We start from the raw sequence: 24,160 nt of genomic DNA on the forward strand, positions 1-24,160 counted from the left end.
CAATGCGGACTGTTTATTTTCATGACATGTTGTTCTTGCTCTTGAAGAACATGCTGGAGGAACACTTCTAGGGCTCTTCATCCTTGCTCACTGTATTGCATTCATTCACAATTGCTTACTGTTGTTTACAGAATTTGTTTGTTCTGACACCTCTGGATGAGATTAAGTTAGAACTGGTGAATCAATAGTCATGAAGTGGCTTAGTGTTAAAATGGCTGGGTTATGAGACGTTTTAAAAATACAAATTGGGATTTGTTATAACGATGTTTACACCATGCTGATTTTGCAGTTTACATACTTTTCTATGCCCAAATTAGCTATCTAAACCCTCAAATTTGGGGGGTGTCAGGACTGTCAGACTATTACCTTTTCACAAGAGTGAAATGCACATGAAGTAATTCCCCTACTTCCCTGTGAGCAAAGCAGATTACTAAAATGGTCAAGCCTGACCCACTGGGACGGAGCTTAATCGAGGCAGACACCAGATTCCCACTTGATGACATTGGGGTTGTCTTTTCAGCTTAGAAAATAGATATCAAGACTTTAGGGCTTAGAACATCTAAAAAATTGAACGTCTAGAATAATGTGGCCCACTAACACCTTACCTAATGTCCCTCCCTCCTTAGTTGAGCAAGAGGTTCCTTTTAACTGGTATTCACTATATCTATAAAACAGAATTTAGAACTGTTAATTCATGTGAACCATTAAAAAAAAATGCATATACAATATATATATATATATATGACTACGGAACATTTACCTTTTAACACCTACCTAGGTTGTCTAGAGTCTGGAGTTCTAAGTACTTTTCTACTTATTCAAACAACTGACTTTCTGTAAAGTGTGTAACAAGTTCATGATTTAGTTTCAAATGCCATTAATGAAATAAAGTCAGCAATAAACACCTCGCATTATCAGTGTTCATAAGTTCATCAGACCTTGTACAAATAATAATATGTTTCTTTTCCTTTTTAGAAAACCAAAAATGGTTGAATTCACCAGTTCCTTCAAGCAACAACAGTTAGTTTCAACAATAATCCATCTGATAAGTATTATTTTATATTTAGTAGAATGACTTAATAATGATACCCAGCGCAAAGGGATTACAGTTTTACATGATGTTCCTTTTTGTTTTGCAGGTCGCCATGAAGTCCATCACATACTCTGTAAGGGAAGACAAAGCTCGACAAACCCGCTGTGATTCTGGAAGAATGGCGAACATAGAGCGTTCGGGACAAAGGACTGGAGAAAGTAGGCAGGAGGATGCCGACTTGAGCAGCGAGAAAATGCTGACACAGACGCCAACGGATAAGCAGGACATTAGAGCAGGTAGGTACAGGGGGTTAGAGTGTCGCAGACGATGAGCAGTCGTCACGGTGCAGTGTGCAGACTTAAAGGCTACACGCTCCCCGTCCCTAAAGGGACTGCACCGTCGGCATGCCACGCATACAGCTCGCCCGACAGGGTGAGACAGATTCTTTGGTGCCTCTTTCCTGATCCTCTAGGGATACAACCTAGATTTTCTATTGATTTACCGGATTATTTGCAATTCAGTCTATATTCTTTATTTTATAATTTTGCACATTTTAGTATTTCCCTATATCTGACAGCCTTTATGGCAATTGATTTCTATGTACCTTTATTGATTCAATGCTGCATCTGCATTTTCCTGAGTTTCAGAGTTGTACTTTAATTCATAAAAAGCCATCATGTTTTTTGTTTCCAAATTTTCTGATCTCAAACTATCTTTTAGAGTCAGTCCTTTATTGACTGGTTTTTTAAATGCTGTTTTGAACAGTGGCGGCTCCTCTAAATGGGCTAAGTGGCTACACTCCGTTGCTGAAACACGCTGAAGTCAACGCCCTGCTCAAAAAGACCAAAGCCGACCCCGAAGACCTTAAAAACTATCGTCCCATCTCCCTACTCCCCTTCCCTCCAAAGGTCATCGAGACGATAGTCAACATCCAACTATCTCGCTTCTTGGAGGACAACAGCCTACTCAACATTTCCCAGTCTGGTTTCCGCAAGAACCACAGCACCAAGACCGCCCTTATCGCTTGCACCGACGACATCAGGAGCAGGCTAGACAAAGGTGAAACCGTTGCCCTCATCCTCCTTGACCTTTCCGCAGCCTTCGACACAGTCTGTCACCACACCCTTCGCACACGCCTCCACGATTCCGGAATCCACCACAGAGCCCTGGATTGGCTCACATCCTTTCTCTCTGGAAGAACCCAAAGAGTCTGCCTCCCCCTGTTCCTGTCTAAAGCCACCAAGACCATCTGCGGTGTCCCCCAGGGATCCTCACTGAGCCCCACCCTCCTCAATGTCTACATGGCACCGCTCGCCAACATCGTCCAATCCTACGGCCTCAACGCAGACGACACTCAGCTCATCCTCTCCCTCACGAAGGACCCCGCAACTGCTAAGACCAACCTACACACTGGACTTCACGCCATCGCCAACTGGATGGAAGCAAGCCGCCTCAAACTGAACTTGGAGAAGACCGAGATCATCATTTTTGGCTCCAACAGATCAGTATGGGACGATTCCTGGTGGCCCATCACTCTGGGGTCTGCCCCAACGCCCACCACCCATGCACGCAACCTCGGCTTCATACTGGACTCATCGCTGTCTATGACCCAGCAAGTCAACGCCATCTCATCCTCATGTTTTAACACCCTTCGCATGCTTCACAAGACCTTCAGATGGATCCCCGTTGAAACCAAAAGAACGGTCACCCACGCCCTCATCAGCAGCAGACTGGACTACAGCAACGCCCTCTATGCTGGGACCACAGCCAAACTCCAAAGAAAACTCCAGCGAATCCAGAACGCAGCCGCACAACTCATCCTCAACCTCCCTCGCCACAAACACATATCCACCCACCTCAGATCCCTACACTGGTTGCCCATCAACAAAAGGGTCACTTTCAAAGTCCTCGTCCACACTCACAAGGCCTTCCACGACACCGGACCGGCCTACCTCAACAAACGAGTAAACTTCCAAATACCTACTCACCAGCTCTGCTCCGCCGACCTCGCCCTCGCCACAGTCCCCCGCATCCAACGCACCACCTCCTGCAGTAGATCCTTCTCCTACCTCGACGCCAAGACCTGGAACTCCCTCCCCACAAACCTATGCAAGACCCAAGACCTACTAACATTTAGAAAGCACCTAAAAACATGGCTTTTCGAGCAGTAACCAGCCAATACTCCCCCCCAGCGCTTTGAGACCCTACTGGGTGAGTAGTGCGCTTAAGAAATCACTTGATTGATTGATTGACTTCTGATGATGATGATAACAACATGGAGTGGACCCCTGGCAGACACCAGGAGAGGAAAGGGAAAAGAAAAGTTCCAGAAAGCCTTAGACTCATGGAAGGGTATGCTGATGAGTAGGATGATGACAACGAGCCAGTCATTGTGGAAGCTGGCACAGAGGAGTTTGACACTACTATCCAACCTGCTCCGAGGGATGTGGCACAGGCAGCACTGCCAGATCCCATATTTCTAAGGCCCCAGCAGAGAGCTGCACCAACACGTACATCAGTAGAAGTATGCACTGCAGAGAAGCAATCGACACATCCACCTACCTCCAGTGCTTCTTCAGGCATTGGCAGTGGCTCACTAAGAAAGTACTTTGCCCTAGTTTGGGACTTTTTTACAATTAGCAGACAGGAGGAGAACATTGCAATATGCTCCATTTGCCATGCGAGTGTTCATCAAGGTAAGCCTGGTTCACATTATAGTACTGGAGGCAAGACAACCCATATGAAAAAACATCATGCAATCCAGTGGATGGAGCACTTTAAAAAAAACTGCTGAACGTGGTTGTGGTGGTGAAGGTGGGGAGAGCCAGGAAACATCAGCTACAACTGGTCAATTCATGGTGGAAGGTGAAGAAGAAGAGAGTGACATCCTCACACAAAGCAGCTCTATCTCCAGCAGTGCACCAGAATCAGCCGCCGCAGTGACCTCACAATGGCACAGGAAGACTCAGAGTCAGATGGAGGCTCCAAAGCATATGGTGACTGCACCATGATGCACATTGAGTCTAACACCATCTACATCTCAAAGGTCACCTGTGACAGTAACCCCACAAAAGAAGAAAATCCAGAGTACAATTACAGGTATGTTTAGGCAGGAGGGGCCCTATGACCACAACCATCAAATGGCACATTGTACAATGGGAAGCTGGCAAAAATGTTAGTGCTGGACCCAGCCTCTGCATTGGCTTGGTTTCAAGTGCCAGGTCTTAAGTACAGTGCAGAGGTGAATGCAAAAGATGTTGAGCAAGTGGCAGCACCAATGACACTTCAGAGGATGTTCCAGGAGTATCTGGATGACCCAAAAGAGGTATATGTGGATCATAACCCATTGGTGTACTGGTATGGGAAGATTCGCCAAAGGGCAGAGCTCAGCAGGCTGGCAATAAGTTATCTGGCTTGTCCGGTAGCCAGCTTGTCTGCTGAACATGTGTTCAGTGCAGCTGGCACAGTTGTTACAGTGAGAAGGACCAATCTCACCTCAAAACATGGAAAGATTAACTTTTATACCACCTAATTGCACTGTTCCCAAAACACCACAGGAGGAAGAAGGGGATGATTGGTCAGGATCAAGTGTGTTTGCTGGCCAATTTCTGGGCGAACCACCTGAGTTTGAGAACAACTTTACTTCCCAGAGTGAGTATGCCTGTGCCACCATAGAACTTTTTAATTATTTCTCATTGAACTTCTTTCTTTCTTTCTTTGCAAAAACAAGATTGCTAGTGTAAAATTATGTTTGTGTCAGATTTAAGCTGCCCTGCATATTCTTAGATGGCCGGATTGGAGTTGGACCCATGTGCAATGAAGAAGCCCCCACATTTCTTTCGGGACATTGGAGACAATACCTGCCTCTCTCACATGCCATTGCCTATCCTTTTTTTTTTTACATCAACTAGCAGGGCTGCCCCCCAGAAGATCACTGACTAAAAGACTGCCACTGCCAATGCCAAATTCCAATGTGTTGCTAGCTGCTACCAATGGAGGAGATAATAGTTTGTTCAACCACATGCTTGAAGTTACTACTGACTATTGCACCAATGAGTGGTGATATACTGAGTGATTGTGAGTAATGATTGATGTTGTATGTGGTGGCTGAAAGTGAGGGAGGGAGTTACAGAAATTTACATGCAGGGTCTACTCCTTTTTTCTGGTTCCTCAGACCAGACCAGTTACTTTAGTTACCAAACACAAATCTACACAAAATAGTCCCGTTCTGTTTCTCTATTTGTTCTTTAACACAGTACACTTAACAACACAGGTCTACCTCACTCGGTTTGGGACTAGGATGGAGCTCCTCCGAATCTGTATGAGGAGGATGGGCGGACTCAGGGCAGGGCTACCTCAACAGCTAGACAGAGAAAGCTATTGACTTTAAAGGGAAATGATGATGGCAAAGAGTCTGAGGCCTAGTGCTCACTCAGCTCTGTGGACTGGAGAGAAGTGCACTGATGTGGGAAATGCTGCTGAGTGTGTGTTTGCTGCATTGCTGGCTCAAATGTGAAACTCCTCTTTATGTTCTTGCTCAGACTCTAAGTCTTCTTGATACACTCCTGACTCCTCATGAAGCTCACCTTGCTTCCTTTTGTCCTCCTCCTTTACTCTATAATACAGTTACTGTTTTTTTCTATACACAGGTCTTTTCTTAGTCCTCTCCTGCACGGACAAAAGCTCAGGTCTCCAGCTTACCTACAGAACAGGTTCAGCCAGGAACCCAAGAGTGACAGATATTCCAAGAAGAATGGATAGGCACCGTCCAATCCGGCAATACAGTATAATTTTCCTTTACACAATCATAATTTTAAAAACTGGGTGAGTTAACTTCAATCCTCCATAATTTGTATTTTTCAAATCTAGAAGATATAACATTTAGAGATATACTATCTTGGGTCTCTTTAGGGCAGAAGGATTGTTTGCAATGCATTTAAATTTTACACCATAAATGGATCACACACTTGCTGGGGCGGGTGTGGTGAAAGCAACACCAACTCTCTGCATGACCTTCTATTACCTGAGCAATGTTCCACATCGTCTCCATCAACATCCTCATTAAGGCCTGTTGTGTGTTGCGTAAATGCTTAACATTGTCCAACCACTCTTCTGATGAACCAAGTTCTCCTGACTCCATGATTTCATTTCCTAAGCTTAGTTTTTAAATACTAGCTCTCACCATTGCTCAGAAGAAGTTGACATTGCTAGTTTTTATTATCATATCAGGTCTTCTTTGTTGTGTGTCAAATACTGTCATTGTGGTAGTTTGGTCTCAGTCTTCTTAAAGATATGATATAATATGACCCACTAACTCTCTGCTTTCTTTCAATCTAGTTGACATTGATGGATTACCCTTTGATTAATCCTGCAGTTGGAGTTTGCCTTGGGGAAGTGGCATCTTTTTTCTTCCCTGTTAGCCTGCTACTACCACTACCTACCACCCCGTTAGGTTGTTGGGAAAAACCCTGCAGTAAGAAGACTCCCTCGCTTCATCTATTCAGGTAATAGAAGAACTATGGATTGAAGTTAACTTGTTTAGTTAGTAATTAACTCCTACTGAAGAAGATGTCTCTGTGTATCTAGGTTTTTATAGGCAAACTAGGCAATGGCAGTCATCTCCTAGTGGTCAATATAGTAGCAGAGGACAGTAGTGCTAGGGTGTATGTAAATGACATACACTTTGTTTTAGCAGATTTAGAAAACAGGCTGCACTAAAAGACAGCAGTGCAAACTAAAGCACCAAAATACATATTTAAGGCATAAACCAAGTACGATATATATATTCTCTTTTTATTTTTTACCAAATACAAAAAAAACACCCTTCCACCCAAACAAGTAGCCCTGTCCCCAAAAAGTCTATCTAAAGTCCAAAGTGAACCTGGTCCAAACTCCTTCCCCCCCTCTCCACCCACAACAAGTCCCTCCCACCAAAACAAAAAACTACAAAAAGGGCTTAGAAAAGGGCATTGTCCATATGGGTCTGGAGCTGGCCCAGGCTCTGCTCTATGCTCCCTAGCTGGCTTTCAATGCAGTTGAGCTGCTGCAGGACACACATTTGGAAAATCCTGTCTGAGCAGGAGGGGGTGGCAGCAGTGGCAGTCAGAGACCCTGACAGCTGGCAGCAGTGTCAGCAATGTAGTGGCTGGAAAGCTGGAGAATGTTGCTGGAATGCCGCTGAGCTGGGTCCAGGGTCCGAGGCAGTTATTTTACCCACTTTCTCCTGTAGGACCACCAGCCGCTGGTATTTGGCCTGGATGTTCTCCAGCCTCTGCCGCCACAGACAGGTCACTATCTCCTGTCTGGTCGGTGGTCATCCAGCAGCAGTAGCTATATCGAGAAAAACAAAGATAAAAAAGGCAAACTATAAACAATGATCTAAACAAACACTTCTTCAAAAGTAGGTAGTGGATGGCACAGTAGCACTATATTGCTGGTGCCTTAGGGACTTTGGAATTAGATGTGATTATGATTAGGAGAGTCACAGGACCCATTTTTTTTGTTTACCCACACATGCCTCAGATACAAAGCACTGACTGTCAGGTAGAAAAGAATTAAGGCAGAATAACACCAGATTAAAAAGCAGTGATTTCATTTTTTTTTCTTTTAGAGGCTTTTCTAGTAACCAAACCAACACTTTTAGTGGGAAAATAAACATACATTACCTCTCATTTATGAGTAAGGCATTATGAACTATGGAGTACAAGTTGTTGTGTTAAATTAATGGAGGCATGCTAGTCAGCACTTTGAGTACTTTGCTACTGTCTGCAGCTAGGGCAGCTGTAGTTGACAATTATCTATCTTTAATTTCAAAGGCCCTGCTCTTTCCCAAATGCCTTTTACTTAGTTTCTACCCTGATTCCAAAGAGACAGATGAATAAATCAGATACTTCACATGTCATGTATAAAATGCAGATATATTATTTATCCTATCTGCCGTAAATAGGCGAGGGAAAATGATGCACTGCACTATAGGAAAAGGAACAGGCTATATAGATTGTATTTGGCACATTCGTCAAAGATTATCTCCTACGTCAAACTTGAAATCAAATTGGGCACTAGTCCTGCTTTAATCACTGGCCTCGCCCACCACCACAAATTCTTTCCAACAAATTCATTCACTGGGCAGTAAGGAAAGGACAGAGTAAGGCCTAGGGATTAGGCGGATAGGTAAAAGCTTTTGCTATAGAATAGAGGGGTGTCAGCGATCATCAATTCATCATGTGCCTATGCTTTGGCTTAATAACTCACTTTGTAAACAAAAGTCTAAAGGGAAAAATCTGAACCTGCGTAAAATAAATCTATTATGGGAACCCATGAAATATATTTTGGAAGCACTTCACATAGCCATAAAAATTTGGCACATGCTAAGAATAGATATTTCAGTTTGTTTTGCAGGCTGGGATGGAAGAACTTAGGAAAAAATAAAGGAGTGAAGTACTAAGAGGTGACTGAGTGAGCAGAGGGAAAACAACACACCTTGTGTGTTTGGTTTGCAGTGCTTTGAAAACTTTGTTATAGTACATTAACCGAAGCAGACACACATTGCACAGCCAACACTGCAGGTACGAATTGAACCATACTACACTTCTTCGGTCATGGGTGGTGAAATTCCATGGGCAGGGAGGGAGGTGATGAATGATGATGATGGGTGGGATACATATCTGTCTTGTTTAACAAATACAGTAAGTCAAGGGATTAGAACATAAATTAAAATACCCCACACTTTGAACCATAGCTTTGATAACTATAAAACATAAAGTGAAGTAGGTGAGCACCATGCCCCTCTACAGAAAAGCTTCCTTGTTTATGCATCCAAGCAATTATTCAATCAGCCTTGCATTCTTCCCGCTATATTATTCACCCATAGCCACCATCATTTAAGCTTTACTTTCTCTCATCCAGTCTTTCACCAAAATTCACAATCTATTATCTATCCACTCAGTATCCACTATTCACCCTTTCTTTCAATCATCCTTTTATCCATCCATCCATTTACCCAATACTCACCCATGCACCCTTTCACCCACCCATGCATCATTTCCTTTTGTTCATTTCGCCCACCCTTTCTTTGAACCTTCAGTTCTTTCCCGGTTCCATCAAGTCAAGCCATCATTTTTAGAGTGCATTATGTGTGCTTTTGCTGAGTTGCTGATAGAAGAGGCCATAAGTAACCCAACCACCACTGTAGATGTAACATGGGGGGTTCACGATCGCGCCGCCGCCCTTGTAGCTACTGATTATAGTAATTGTCAATAAGCAAGCAATGTGACTTACCACGGCCCGTCCCTGCAGTTGCTTCTCCCCCTGCTCCATTTGGTCCTGCAGCGGAACTTGAGCTGGCTCCACTGGTGGTCAGTGTGGCTAGAAAAAAATATTATACAGTTTTTAAATGCGAGTACGCCTCCCCTTAATTTTTTTAATAAAAAAATGCAACCGCAATACATCGTTACAGTTCGGTTAGCACTGCAGTATCTTCTATCAAAAATATCACTCTGGGCATTTTGTTGGTTCACAGTGTTAGAAAAGCCAGGTTGTCAAGCTAACCAAAAACTTTGCGTAATGGAAAGGCAGAGCTATAGCCTACGATAATGATGACTCGGAATCAAAGAAGCGCAATGAAGGGCTGGAATACAAATGGTCAATGAACGACAGTAAAAAAAAGATAATACAGGGATAACAGGAATTAAACTAAAATTGGATAGAGGAATTGGAAAAAAAGGAGACAGTATAAGTAAAGTAAACAAGGCAAAATTAAAGTAGTATAATAGTGGGCAGAGGTAAAAGTAAGGGAAATAATACCAATACTAAATAACATGACTTACCGGGAGGAGCAGAGCCTGCAGCATTAGCGCTGGTGGCCTGCGCCTCCCCAGCTCCTGCAGGACCCGCCTCTGTGGTGCCTCTCTTCTTTCTCTTAGGTGGTGAAGTAAAAAATAAAGAAGATAAAAAGTAGATTAGTGGTACAGTTAATCTCCACAAAATGATTATAACAGGCAAACACAGTAACACTATAGTTATCTAAATCAGATCACCTATGATACTAGTATGATCGACTATTGTTGAGTTGGCTAAACTTCTAAACTCCCTATTCCAAATTTCATTAGCAAACAAAATTTGGAATTAATACATTGCAATGAATGATCTTTGATGCTATTCTCATTTCTCAACCCCTAGATAGACCAACTCAGTCTCCCTTTTTTGCAATGCATAGATGCATACTAGGAATACACATCATTGTGAAACTACTTGGGTCTGTACGAGCTAGATAAGGAAAGTCACAAAGAACATTAACTCATTGATATCACTAATTCACTATGGTGACCGGAGGATAGAGGAGTATACATTGCAAAGTCTTCAGAAATAATAAGTTGACGAATACGATTAGGTAGTGCTGAACACCTGCCTAGCTCAAACTGGATCACATAATAATATTCTTAATGTAAACTAAACATAATATACCTCTGAGTGTGAGCAGCATGCTATTCAGAAAAAAAGTTAGCATTGTAAAACACAAACACAACATATAATATCATTAGTACTCACCAAGCCCCAGAATTTCAATGCCTAGCAGGTCCTGCTCACGGTCAATTATATCTGCCCAGCTGCTCGGTTGTGTGCTGGACATGAGTGGTGCGTCAGACACACCGGCGCACCCTAGCCCAACGCAGTCGATGCTCCACAGGGAGTAACTGCTATCCGGCCTGCCACCCGCTGCCAGCATGAACGGGAGGTGGCGCTGCACATAAAAAAACAGTGCTGCCACCTCCTCGTCACTAAAGATGGGCCAAGGTTGCACCTCTTGGCAGCGCTGCCAAGCATAAGGTAGGCGGCTGCTGCTGGCTGTCCAGGGAGGCCTGGCGCTGTTGCTGCCCTGTTCACCAGCGCCACCCTGCTCAGCCATGGTGCTGGGTGCTGGGGTGAAGAAGAAAAGAAACAGGAGGAGAAGGAAGGAAGAAATGAGGGAAAAATAAACAAAAATAAAAAAATTCACAGAAAGCACGAAAAAATGAAAAAAAATGAAAAATAGTTGGGCCCAAAAAGACACACTAATGCAATAAATTAAAATGAGGGTAGATTAATTAGAAGGGTGGAGGATTGAAAAGGTTAATGAGGGATGAAAAAACAGACCCAGGACCATAAACAGAATGAAAAACAAGAGGGCCGCCCTCATGCGAACCTCGTGGTGCTGTTCACGTGCGATTTTGAACGCCAGAACATATACTTCACATTGCTTTCGATGTAAAATGCAATGCGAATGGGTGCAACGGGGAACTCTGCCTGCCGTGGAAATCCGCGTAGCGCAGCAGAGTTTTTTTGCTACTGCAAAGTTCTGCGTAGCAGGACTCCATGCACTGCCCCACCCCTTACTAAAACAAGGCGAGTCAGCGAGATGGAGTGACTCAAAGCAAGACTGATTGACTAAGAATGAGTGAGACTGAGTGAGTCACAGTCTGAGTGAGTCTGAATGAGTAGAACTAAGTGAAAACGAGTGAGACTGAGTGAGACTAGGCGAGTCAGAGTAAGACTGAGTGATAAGTGAGTCAGAGTGAGATTGATTGAGAATGAGTGGAGCTAGGTGAGAATGAGTGAGATTGAGTGGGACTGAGTTAGAGTAACTGAGAATAAGTGTGTCAGAGTGAGATGAAGTGAGAGTGAGTGAGTGGGTCAGATTGGGACTGACTGGCCCCGTCCCACCCCCGAACCCACTGACAGGTCAGACTCGCTCACTGGAATTCAAGCCAAAGATTATGCTTCACTACTTTTAAAGGTCACCAGTTGCCACTGGATTTGAATCTCATCTCTGGGACACATTACCTCATGGACTTTGAGGTTAACACTGTACCTGAGCCCCATAATTCAGGCACACACAGATTTTCTGGTTGACTGCACGCCCACACTATTCAATGAGTGGTTAGGTGGGTGAATGCTTTTCTTGCTTGCTCTGGGACCTATAGAACCATTTCCACGCCGCTATATGGCTTTTTAGTGGGGGCAAAGGGATGTAGAGAATCTTCCTCCCTACAGGTTAATAAAAGGCTTTACTTAAGCACCAGATGGAAGAATTTAAGTGCACACAGTATAAGCATGGTCACATTGAATTTGGCTTACAATAGCAAAATTAGTTGGGGAGATGTTAGTAGAGAATCATACCTGAAAGGTATGAGGGTGGCCATTGGCAGAGGAAGAATACAATTGAGCTCCAAAGTCTTGGCTGAAAGGTGACAAATGCCTTTTTCAGAATCTTTCCTTTTAGACCTTTAGGTATCTCCAAGCCTAAGTAGCACTGAACCATGGGGCTAAATCCTGAAATGGTCAGTTTCTTGGTTAGTTACATTTATTTATTGAGTGTCGGAGCCTTAAAGGGAATCCATGTAACCTTGATGGTGATGTGGCTTAGAGAGGAGTGAGTGGAGAGGAGTGTGACAGTTGTGTGCTTAAACCTTCATTTGCTAGCTGCAAGGTGAGGCCTTGCAAGACTGATTTTAGGGAGAGGAGAGGATACTCTGGTAAGGAAAATTGAGTACAGAATTGTCGAAATTGATGTGAGAGAGGTTGATCATTTGTATTATTAATTGAAAGGTGGTTGTGGTAGGCAGCGCTTGATTTTGCAGAGGGCACTCAGTTGGTAGGAGCCAGTCTGAGCTTTTTGACTTTGTGTTTTCTAAATATGTGAGTGGCAATAAGGAAGCCTAGCTACTTATGCATGAGGAAAGATTCCTTAATACAACAGGACCAGTCTCCTCGCCTGATGCTTACCTTATGTATTGTTTTTGTAACGGGCAGCAGGAAGAATAATTTATAAGTACAATACAATGACTAGGGAATCCTAGTCACTTCGTCTGAATCCGGACATCAATCCCCAGCCCCTGTCTGCTCCGCTTTTCATGTTTCAGGTTGATAAAAAACAATGCTTATTTAAATAATACATATCGTACCTACTAGAGTGTTTGGAAATCATTGTATAAACAACTGCAAACATTGCCTTAAAATCAATGAACACATGTCTCTAGGCATGCTTCATGCTCTTGCGTGTTTCTCTGAGGCCAGTGCAATGTTACTTCAGGGGTGCTTCTCTCGAAGTGTTCATATTCCTCCTTATTAGAATCAATAAAGGTGTGAAAGGTATTTCTAAAGCTGTATCTAAAAGGAAGCTTCAGCCCTGAAGCTCCTGCATTCCCCTCACCTTGTAAAAATAAAATAAAAAAAGTTACCTGTCCTCAAGTACTTCAGCACAATTCCTGTTCAGTATATCCAGGGCAGTAAAAGGAGGATTACTCGGGCTTGATTCACCCTTTTCCGCCCCTACTGGGTGGTCATTACTAGGTGACTTTCATTGGGGGGGTTGAAGGAGGATAAGCGGAGAAGGGGTACGCAATGGGTGTTCAGTGGGAGGAAGAAAGGAACCAGGTGGATGAAGAAGGTGATGACCAGTCAGAGGAGGAGCATCATGAAAATGAGGAAGACAAAGGAGAGAGAGAACCAAGCCCAGGGAACCAGAACCAGAGGGTCAGGACCTGGAGAATAATGACAAGAGGATGATGAGGAGAAGGAGGAGGATCAGGAAGAATAGGACTTCCAGGACACCTACCAAGGACCAGGAGGATCAAGATGAGGGAGGCTAGGAGGAGGAAGAGGCTCTGGAAGATGAAGAGGATGGGGATGACCAGCAGGAGGTAGTGTTGGAAAAGGAAGATGAGGAGAAAGAGAAGGGCCATTAGGTGAAAGAGAATCAGAACCTCCAGCAGTACTATGAACACCTGGAGCAAAGCCACCAGGAGAACCCATACCAGCAGCATGAGGACTAAGATCAGGTGGACCACAATGAGGAGGAAAAGAAGAAGCAGGTGTAGGAAGAAGAGGACCAAGAGAAGAAAGAGGACAATTATCAGGAGGAAGTAGAAGGACAAGGACAATTGGGAAGGGGAGGACACCAGGAGAACCAATATGACCCACAGGACAACGGGGACAGGAGGAAGAGGAGGGGAAGCTCTAAAAAGACCAAGAGAACCACACCAGAAAGACCAGGAGAGGGAGGAGTAGAAGGAGGAATAGAATGGGGACGAGGACGAACAGAAGCAACAGGACTGATCGATCAAGAGGTGTAAGACATGGCTATCTTGACAATAAGGCAGATCATGACCAAGACAGCTCTCTAAGAGGACCGCAAGACCCAGAAACCACAAAAGATCAATTAGAACAGGAACATCAGGAGGAAAAGGAGGACCAGCACTGCCAGAAAGACTAGGATCAGAAGTAGGAGGAGGATGAAGATGAAGATGAGTACCAGGATGATGAGGAGGAGGAGGGCAAGGAGAACTGGGAAGATTATGAGTGAGAAGAGGAGGAGGGACGGGATGAGGACTAAGAGGTGGGGACCACATCGTGCTGGAGAATCAGGAGAAAGAGAAGGACCAGGAAGAAGAGAAGGAGAAGTAGTAGTAGAAAGACCAGCACAAGAACCACCAGAAGGCCAGGACCAAGAGGACCAGAAGGAGATTGCCTGTAGTGGGAAGAGGACAGCTAAGAGGCCAAAGACAACCAAGACAACCTTGATCACCAGCAGGAGGAGGAAAAAGGAGAGGAGGTCCATCATGAAGAGCAGGACTAGATGCAATAGAAGAGAGTGGCTAGGAGAAGGACAAGGAGAAGTCCAAGAAAAAAAACTAAAAAAATAAAAGGGGCCAGGGTAGGGACAATCTAACCCTTTGGTTCTGGTGCGGAGAGGGACCCCCCAATGCAAGAAAACATTTTTTAAACTTTTTGCCACCAATTTGTGATGGGGCTGTGAATCTGCGACAAAAACATTTGAAAACAAACCAAGCGTGGTCTCCCGCACTTGTTTTCATAAAGTGCCGGGGTGGGCCAGGCCACGGGGCCATGTCAAAAATAAGGAGGGTGTGTGCACGGAACCCTACTCCTGGGCTTATTTATGCCCCAGGGACCGCCATCTATCTGGGGTTTAATTTACACTGAAGGCGGGGGCAGGGCTTGTGCTCCAGGGACCACCACATCCTCAGGGCAAAAGTTTAATTGAAATAAGAACCATTCTGTGCACCTGGAACCCTCACCTCCCTGGGGCTGTTTTGATTGTATGCGGAGGGGGGGTGCTGCATGGCCCCCCTGCAGCCCCGGGGACTGCCACCTCCCTAGGACCAACTTTCAAGTATATGCAGGGGGGCCGAGCACCCCACACCAGGCCTGTGGACTGCCACCTCCCTGGGGCAAATATTGAATTATATGCAGGCCACATATACGAGGAAGGGCTACAATGAAAGAATGAAGGGGGACAATTGCTGCCGTCCAGCCCAGGGACCACCACCTCCTGGTAGCAAATACAACATTGGAGGGGGGCTGCACATTCCCCCTCGTGGAGCCCTTGATGGCCCTGGGGACCGCCACCCCCCAGGGCCGGCTACTGCTTTCGTCCTAGGGTACCCACTCCTGGGACATAGGTGTTTGCTCTGACTTGGCAGGAGGTGTCAAAGCTCGTGGCCCTAAGGTAACTATAACTTGTGCCCTCGCCATGCACTGCTAATTACCCTAGATATTAAAGCACTCATGACAACTTTTATAACGTCAATAACAATATCAATGAAACATTAGAACTGAAATTATTGAGGAAAAAAACTGTGCATGGTGAGGGCGTTATAATTACCTTAGGCTGCAAGTTATAATTACTTGAAAAAACTCTAACTATAACTGCTGAATTTCTACGGTTTGTGCAAGTAAATTCAGAATGAACTATAACGTCCCTGTAACCTTTGTTTTTTTAAGTGAATTTCTAAAGTTTTTAAAATTATATTTCTATAACTTCCCTGTAGCCTTTGTTTTTTTCAGTGAATATAGATATATACATAAAATATATTTCTTTACCTTAAAAAAACCTTAGAACATCACTGAAAAAAACTAAAGTTACAGGGACATTATAGCTAGGTGAAAATATAAGTGAAAATATACTGTTATAAATTACAAAACCACTGAAATTCACCAGTTACAGTTATCGCAAGCAACTAAAACTCATGCCTTAAAGTAACTATAACTCGCACCCTCGCCATGCACTGCTAATTACTTAAAATATTACATAAAACACGACATGCTCCATGACATCATTGATAACTTCACTGTGAGATTGGAAATTACATCATCGATAACAACACTGTGCACAGAGGGGGCGTGAGTAGTTTTGTTAATTTAATTTGATATGTTTTAACTGGTATTTTCACCTAACAATAAGGTGTCTTTAACCTTTGTTTTTTCAGAGAATTTCTAAGGCTTTTTTTAATGTAAAGTAAGATATTATTACAACTCCTAACTAAAACAAAACCAAAACTTTTGTCAGTGAATTTCTACTTTTTTTTAATGTAAAGGAAGATGTTCATCGCAGTTTGTGTGATGGGGGATTGGCACAGGGCTCTCAGTCTAACCAAACCACTGCACACAACTTAAAATGTTGTGTAACAATATGAAGGATACGTTTTTAAGTAAGGCAGGCTTTGTCAAAGGGTCAGCTGGCTTACTGGCGGTATCAAGGGGTCATCACATCAACATATATAAAACAGTCCCATTGACTTTCTCAAAAAATCATCAATAAATATCAAATATATATTCCATAAACTGACACATTGCAATATTTAATAACAGTGAATATATTTTCAAAAAGGCATTGTTTAAAGTGAAACATTAAACATGCCTTTGAGTCTTTCTTAACATTTTGCAGGCCACAAAGTGCAACTGTATGACTAACCACAAAGGGTCCCTGCACTCCGGCTGAAAAGCATGCAGGTCATGTACTCACTGATACAGGAGATGTATTGTGTTTATTAATGTTGCTAGGGGGCTTCTGTGCAGCAGCTGTCCAGAACATTTTCAAAATACTGCTTGGTGGTGCCCCTACCCCTTCCAGGAGCACCACCAAGATATAAAAATATTATTAAATATTAAAAAGTCTTTGCAAGGCATTATGGGGCTGTCGCTGTACTGAGCAGTGAATAATAAATGGGCTAATGCCAATGTTGGGGGCCACAAGTGAAACCCCAAGGCCACTACGGCTCCCCAAGTAGCAGCCATTGTGGTGCTGGCGGGAGTATTTGGATTAAGTAGCGTCAGTGTAATCGCAAAAAAGTGTGTGCCCTAATGCCCACCCTCGGCACCCTCAACATATGCCAATGTGGGGGCCCCAAGGTAAACCACAAGGACCAATTGGCCCCAGCCAGCCCCCAAGCCAGCATCAATTGTGGTTCTGGTAGGAGCTAGCATTTTTCTTAAACAAAGTGGGCACCCCAGTGCACACCTGGGGCATCTACGACATGTGCCAATGTTGGGGGCTACAAGGGGACCTCGGCAGACCCAGACAGCTCCCCAGCCACCACCCATTGTGGTGTTCGCCAAAGCTGGCTATTTTACTTTGCTCCTCCCACAAGAGTACAGGCACAGAATAAAGATTATATTCCCTGTTTGTGTGGTCCCGCCCTTTATAAATCTGAGCTGCTCAGCGAGCGCCAAGACCCGGAGGGGTTGGCAGTTTAATTTTTTGTGACCCCTTTAGGAGGCTGGCTCAGTATAATGTGTACACCTATAGGTGAGGCACCCTGTACTGAGTCCAGGCAACCCTTAGTGATGGTGTAGGTGGCTCTAGATAACCAGAGCTCTCGTAGGGGTAGCTGTGGAGAGCAGCTAAGGCTTATCCAGGAGGGTGTAAAGTGGGTGCAAATACCACACAGGTCAGTCAGTGACATACACACAGGAAAGAACCACACCACTGTTAGAAAAATATTCTATATTTATTGTAACACACGTACTAGAACTAACTTTGGTATATATCCTAACCGGAGATATAATCATGGTCATACAAAAATATACTTAGCAACAGCTGAACAAAGGCATAAAATAGCATGGGCCCCCATAGGAGGGGCACAACCATATTTTAAAAAATGGTATGCAAAAGTCACTCCCAACCCACACTACTAGTCAAGGACCCTCAATAATAATAATAAAAAATATTAGTATACTTCCTGGGAGAGAAATAGATTGGTTGTGATATGTAGATTATTTGTGAATAATGTAGGGAAATAGAATATGGATATAAAGGTATGTGAAATATATTTAAGATATGAGTAATGCATGCACAAGTCGAACTTCAATATATATATTAGTAGTATATTATCAGATTTTGTACATAAAAATATGGAAATTGTAGTAGGAAAAGAAGAGAGTATAACTCACTACTAATAATTTTTATTTTAGGAAGGATGGCAATATTGTCGATTAAGGGTTTTTATAGGAAATAGATAGACAAGCCTGTCCTTCGTCCTATGTTAATATGCTGATTTAGAACTGAATTAGATAGGTTACAGTTAGAGAGGTAAAATAGATAATGTTAGAGCTGAATGAAAATATAAAGAGGAAAGCTTATCCTCCTTCTGTGGTAATGTATGTGATAAATAGTTAGATAAGATAGATTTTAGAAAAATAAGAGAAAACAAGTTTAGGATACATGTATAGTATAGTTAGAAATTAGCAAAAACAACAAGTGATGGACGGAATGCTGAACATTGTCAAACACTCACCCCCAGTCATAGATCTGGGTTTAATCCATCGTTCTTTTGCTCACCATGCCACCCCAGTTTGGACCCAGCCATATGCAAATCAGTCTTGACCCTGTTCCTCAAGGGAACAGTCCAGACCGAACTGCCAAGCCAGGTCCTCACTGGACCGGAAACAAGCATCCTGGGACCGGTTTCGGGGTTTCACCCCTCATCAGCCAGGCTAGCTTGAATCCAGTGGCATAGGAAGCACGGGACCCACGTCTGGGCATACCCTTCCCACTTAGGGCGACAAAGCAAAAACAACAAGTGATGGACGGAATGCTGAACATTGTCAAACACTCACCCCCAGTCATAGATCTGGGTTTAATCCATCGTTCTTTTGCTCACCATGCCACCCCGGAAACAAGCATCCTGGGACCGGTTTCGGGGTTTCACCCCTCATCAGCCAGGCTAGCTTGAATCCAGTGGCATAGGAAGCACGGGACCCACGTCTGGGCATACCCTTCCCACTTAGGGCGACAAAGCAAAAACAACAAGTGATGGACGGAATGCTGAACATTGTCAAACACTCACCCCCAGTCATAGATCTGGGTTTAATCCATCGTTCTTTTGCTCACCATGCCACCCCAGTTTGGACCCAGCCATATGCAAATCAGTCTTGACCCTGTTCCTCAAGGGAACAGTCCAGACCGAACTGCCAAGCCAGGTCCTCACTGGACCGGAAACAAGCATCCTGGGACCGGTTTCGGGGTTTCACCCCTCATCAGCCAGGCTAGCTTGAATCCAGTGGCATAGGAAGCACGGGACCCACGTCTGGGCATACCCTTCCCACTTAGGGCGACAAAGCAAAAACAACAAGTGATGGACGGAATGCTGAACATTGTCAAACACTCACCCCCAGTCATAGATCTGGGTTTAATCCATCGTTCTTTTGCTCACCATGCCACCCCAGTTTGGACCCAGCCATATGCAAATCAGTCTTGACCCTGTTCCTCAAGGGAACAGTCCAGACCGAACTGCCAAGCCAGGTCCTCACTGGACCGGAAACAAGCATCCTGGGACCGGTTTCGGGGTTTCACCCCTCATCAGCCAGGCTAGCTTGAATCCAGTGGCATAGGAAGCACGGGACCCACGTCTGGGCATACCCTTCCCACTTAGGGCGACAAAGCAAAAACAACAAGTGATGGACGGAATGCTGAACATTGTCAAACACTCACCCCCAGTCATAGATCTGGGTTTAATCCATCGTTCTTTTGCTCACCATGCCACCCCAGTTTGGACCCAGCCATATGCAAATCAGTCTTGACCCTGTTCCTCAAGGGAACAGTCCAGACCGAACTGCCAAGCCAGGTCCTCACTGGACCGGAAACAAGCATCCTGGGACCGGTTTCGGGGTTTCACCCCTCATCAGCCAGGCTAGCTTGAATCCAGTGGCATAGGAAGCACGGGACCCACGTCTGGGCATACCCTTCCCACTTAGGGCGACAAAGCAAAAACAACAAGTGATGGACGGAATGCTGAACATTGTCAAACACTCACCCCCAGTCATAGATCTGGGTTTAATCCATCGTTCTTTTGCTCACCATGCCACCCCAGTTTGGACCCAGCCATATGCAAATCAGTCTTGACCCTGTTCCTCAAGGGAACAGTCCAGACCGAACTGCCAAGCCAGGTCCTCACTGGACCGGAAACAAGCATCCTGGGACCGGTTTCGGGGTTTCACCCCTCATCAGCCAGGCTAGCTTGAATCCAGTGGCATAGGAAGCACGGGACCCACGTCTGGGCATACCCTTCCCACTTAGGGCGACAAAGCAAAAACAACAAGTGATGGACGGAATGCTGAACATTGTCAAACACTCACCCCCAGTCATAGATCTGGGTTTAATCCATCGTTCTTTTGCTCACCATGCCACCCCAGTTTGGACCCAGCCATATGCAAATCAGTCTTGACCCTGTTCCTCAAGGGAACAGTCCAGACCGAACTGCCAAGCCAGGTCCTCACTGGACCGGAAACAAGCATCCTGGGACCGGTTTCGGGGTTTCACCCCTCATCAGCCAGGCTAGCTTGAATCCAGTGGCATAGGAAGCACGGGACCCACGTCTGGGCATACCCTTCCCACTTAGGGCGACAAAGCAAAAACAACAAGTGATGGACGGAATGCTGAACATTGTCAAACACTCACCCCCAGTCATAGATCTGGGTTTAATCCATCGTTCTTTTGCTCACCATGCCACCCCAGTTTGGACCCAGCCATATGCAAATCAGTCTTGACCCTGTTCCTCAAGGGAACAGTCCAGACCGAACTGCCAAGCCAGGTCCTCACTGGACCGGAAACAAGCATCCTGGGACCGGTTTCGGGGTTTCACCCCTCATCAGCCAGGCTAGCTTGAATCCAGTGGCATAGGAAGCACGGGACCCACGTCTGGGCATACCCTTCCCACTTAGGGCGACAAAGCAAAAACAACAAGTTAGAAATTAGTACATTGAAATTTCTTTAACGTTTTGAACAAGTGTATAGACTAATTTGGCTCGGGAAGGTTAGTATCGCTAAGCTTATATGCAACACAGTCCTCTTTTGATGACTACAGAGAGCGGGTATATAGAGGAGAGTAGAAAACGGACTCCGTTTACAATTTCAGTGGTGTACTCGTGGGACTACGGAGAATACACAAAGAAATGAACAAGAAACGGAGGTGTGTGAATTGGGCTGAGCGTTACAGAGTGGGAAATTACAAATAAGAAATTGCCTTACGGAGGTGTTTATAGACTAAGATGATGTCAATTTGCTCATCGGATAATATCGCGTTATTAGGGGACACGAAGCACCAAAGAGCGAGATAGACTGAAGAAGTTGGAGAAGAACGGGTGAGCGTAATTGAGAAGGATATTCAAAGGAGAGTTATGTTGTATTTGGATTAAGTAGGGTCAGTGTAATCGCTATGTTTATGATTTTTTTGGTCATGTTATACAGAAGCTTTGATCTGCAGTATATAAACTGACAGGACCAGCGGGATTTGTTACGGCCGTATTGTATGGGAAGAAACTACACGGAAGTGTAGTGGTTTAGGACAGGTATAGTTTCAAGGGTATAAGGGATATAAAAGACAAGATCACAAATATCCCCATATCAAGGGGTCTGTTCCACTTATGTGTGCATGCTTATATACCTAAGATTGGGATATCTTGTATGAGATTGGATAACACTGCGTATAGAGGTGATTGGTACAATGGATATATATAATGTGAATACATATACCTATCAGCATGAGAGTCACTTATATAATTGGTTTCCACCTATTAAGATTAGTTTACACAATGTGTTGCACGGAAATGGGATGGTGGGAGATATGGGTGTACATTTAAGTACTATGAACCACATATTGTTTACAGTCTTAAAAAGCACTGGGAAAGTCATTGGGTTACATCCCAGATGAAACACGTGTTGGCTTGGATGAAGTGGAAGTGAAAGAAGAGAATAAAGAAGATTACTTTGAACCAGTTGGGACTGAATTTAAGATGTGTGCTTCTGTTATTTGATTTTGGGGTGACAATCAATTGATTGCTATCTTACAGGGTCTTGGGTGGATTCCCTGGTTTAAGCACCGTCGGATGGAGAGATAACAGAGTGATTTTTTGATGTAAAACTTATGATGTAGTGTATTGTGAGCGCCGGATCTCCTTACAAACCACCAAACTGTTATTCAGCTGCTGTTGTGACCCGTGGACCAGGTTGGTGGAACCCTGGAGTGGATTCCGGAAGAAGAGGACCTAAGGAAATAGGGGACAGAGTCCATACCACCCTGATGTGCCCCGGGAGTGCAAGAGGGCAAAGCCCACCCTTCTTGGAGATGCTCTGTAGGACGGAGCTGTGCAGCTGTGGAGTCCAGGCAATGCAGCAAGATCCTAGGAGTAGTCCACGAGCTGTCCCACACCGGTCGTTGAGTTGCAGAGGGGTCAGTGGTCAGCAGGACCACCAATAAGCCTTGGCAAACAAAGCATTGAATAGAGTTTGCAGGATTTGTGGGGACCAGCAAGGTCAAGGTGACCCAACCTTGGCAGGTAGGTCAGGGCCAGCCCTCAGCGGGCATAAGAGCCAGGAGGAATAATCGGAGCCCCCAGCAGGACCCTCTGGTAGTAGGCACAGAGAGTCACAGGGAGGCCTCAGAAGCACAGCAAAGAGGGATACCCACATAGCAGGTGTTGCAGAGAGGACGTCGTTCTTGGAGTTGGAGAGTGCTGGAGGTCGGGGCTTCTAGCAGCTAGTAGGTCTTCCGGCTGAAGAGCCAACAAGCCCTGGCAACGACAAGCAGACGCAGTGCACAGGGATTCTAGACAAGCAGCTCCAGCAAGGGACCACAAGCTTCCCAACTGCATGTAAGATAGGTCAGACCTCTGGAGTGCCTGTGTTGCAGAGCCTTGGAGACTCCATGGGACAGCAGGATCCACAAACTGATCGGCATTGTTGAGGTGCCAGCGGGTGCAGGGGAGTCATTCACTCACTCCAATGGGAGATCTTGCTTTCCTAATTGCAGACAGAGTCCCAGTAACTCTGGATGATGCACGGCCACGGAGCCGCGAAGTCTTTGCTGGACTTGGAAACAAAGTTGCGGTAGGAGCCATCCTACTGGTTACAGTCTTGCTATTGGTTCCTGAGAAGAACAGCAGAGGTTACGGTGTCCAGGTTGCAGAAGTGTCTTGCAGGGGAGACTTGCGGACGGTTCCTGAAGTCTTGTAGATGAATCTAGGGATCCACCCTCAGAGGAGCCTTTGAGTAAGCCAGGAAGGGGGTTGGATACTTACTGCAGTGACCCACCTATCAGAGGGGGTCAGGGACGTCACCCAGCTGGACAAGCCAGTCAGATGCTCCCAGGGGCCTCTGCCCATTTTATTCCCAAGATGGCAGAATCAAATGGCCACCTGGCAGAGCTTTGTGCACCTCTCTAGGGGAGGAGCTGGACAGGGGGATGGTCACTCCCCTGTCCTTTGTGTGTTTTTGTGCCAGAATCGGAGCTGGTGCAAACCGGTTTATGCAAGGAGGGCACCAAATGTGGCAGTCTGGTGGCGCTCAGAGGCACCCCCACCCCAGTCCAGAGACCTATTTCTAAAGAAGAGTCCAGGTAATGCATCAAGATCTCTGTCTTAAACTAAATCCTTTGTTCTGCCTTCCCCTGCCCGCGGTAGGCTCAGCAGCAGGAGGTCAGAACAGTGTCAGGGGTCGGCAGCAGCATGGGCTGGCATGCAGACCCCGCCAGGCAGTACAAGGCTGTCCCCTAGGGAAGCCCAAGAGTACATGGTATCATGCAACGAGCACTGGAATCAGTGTAGTTGCATGATTCCAACATGTTTGATACCAAACATGCCTAGATTTGGTGAAACTATTATGTACTCAACTTGTGTTGACCTGTGTCCACTATATACCTTAAAATGGCTTCCTTGCACTTACAAAGCCCAGGAAATGGAGTCCGGGCTTTGAAGGGGCACCTCTTATCGTGCAGGAGTGACCTCACACTTAGAACCATACACCCTGCTCTTGGAGTAAAGGGCCTTCCTTAGGGTTGACTTACAGGGTCAGAGTGT

This window comes from Pleurodeles waltl, chromosome 5 (assembly GCF_031143425.1).
Source record: "Pleurodeles waltl isolate 20211129_DDA chromosome 5, aPleWal1.hap1.20221129, whole genome shotgun sequence".
NCBI lineage: Eukaryota > Metazoa > Chordata > Amphibia > Caudata > Salamandridae > Pleurodeles > Pleurodeles waltl.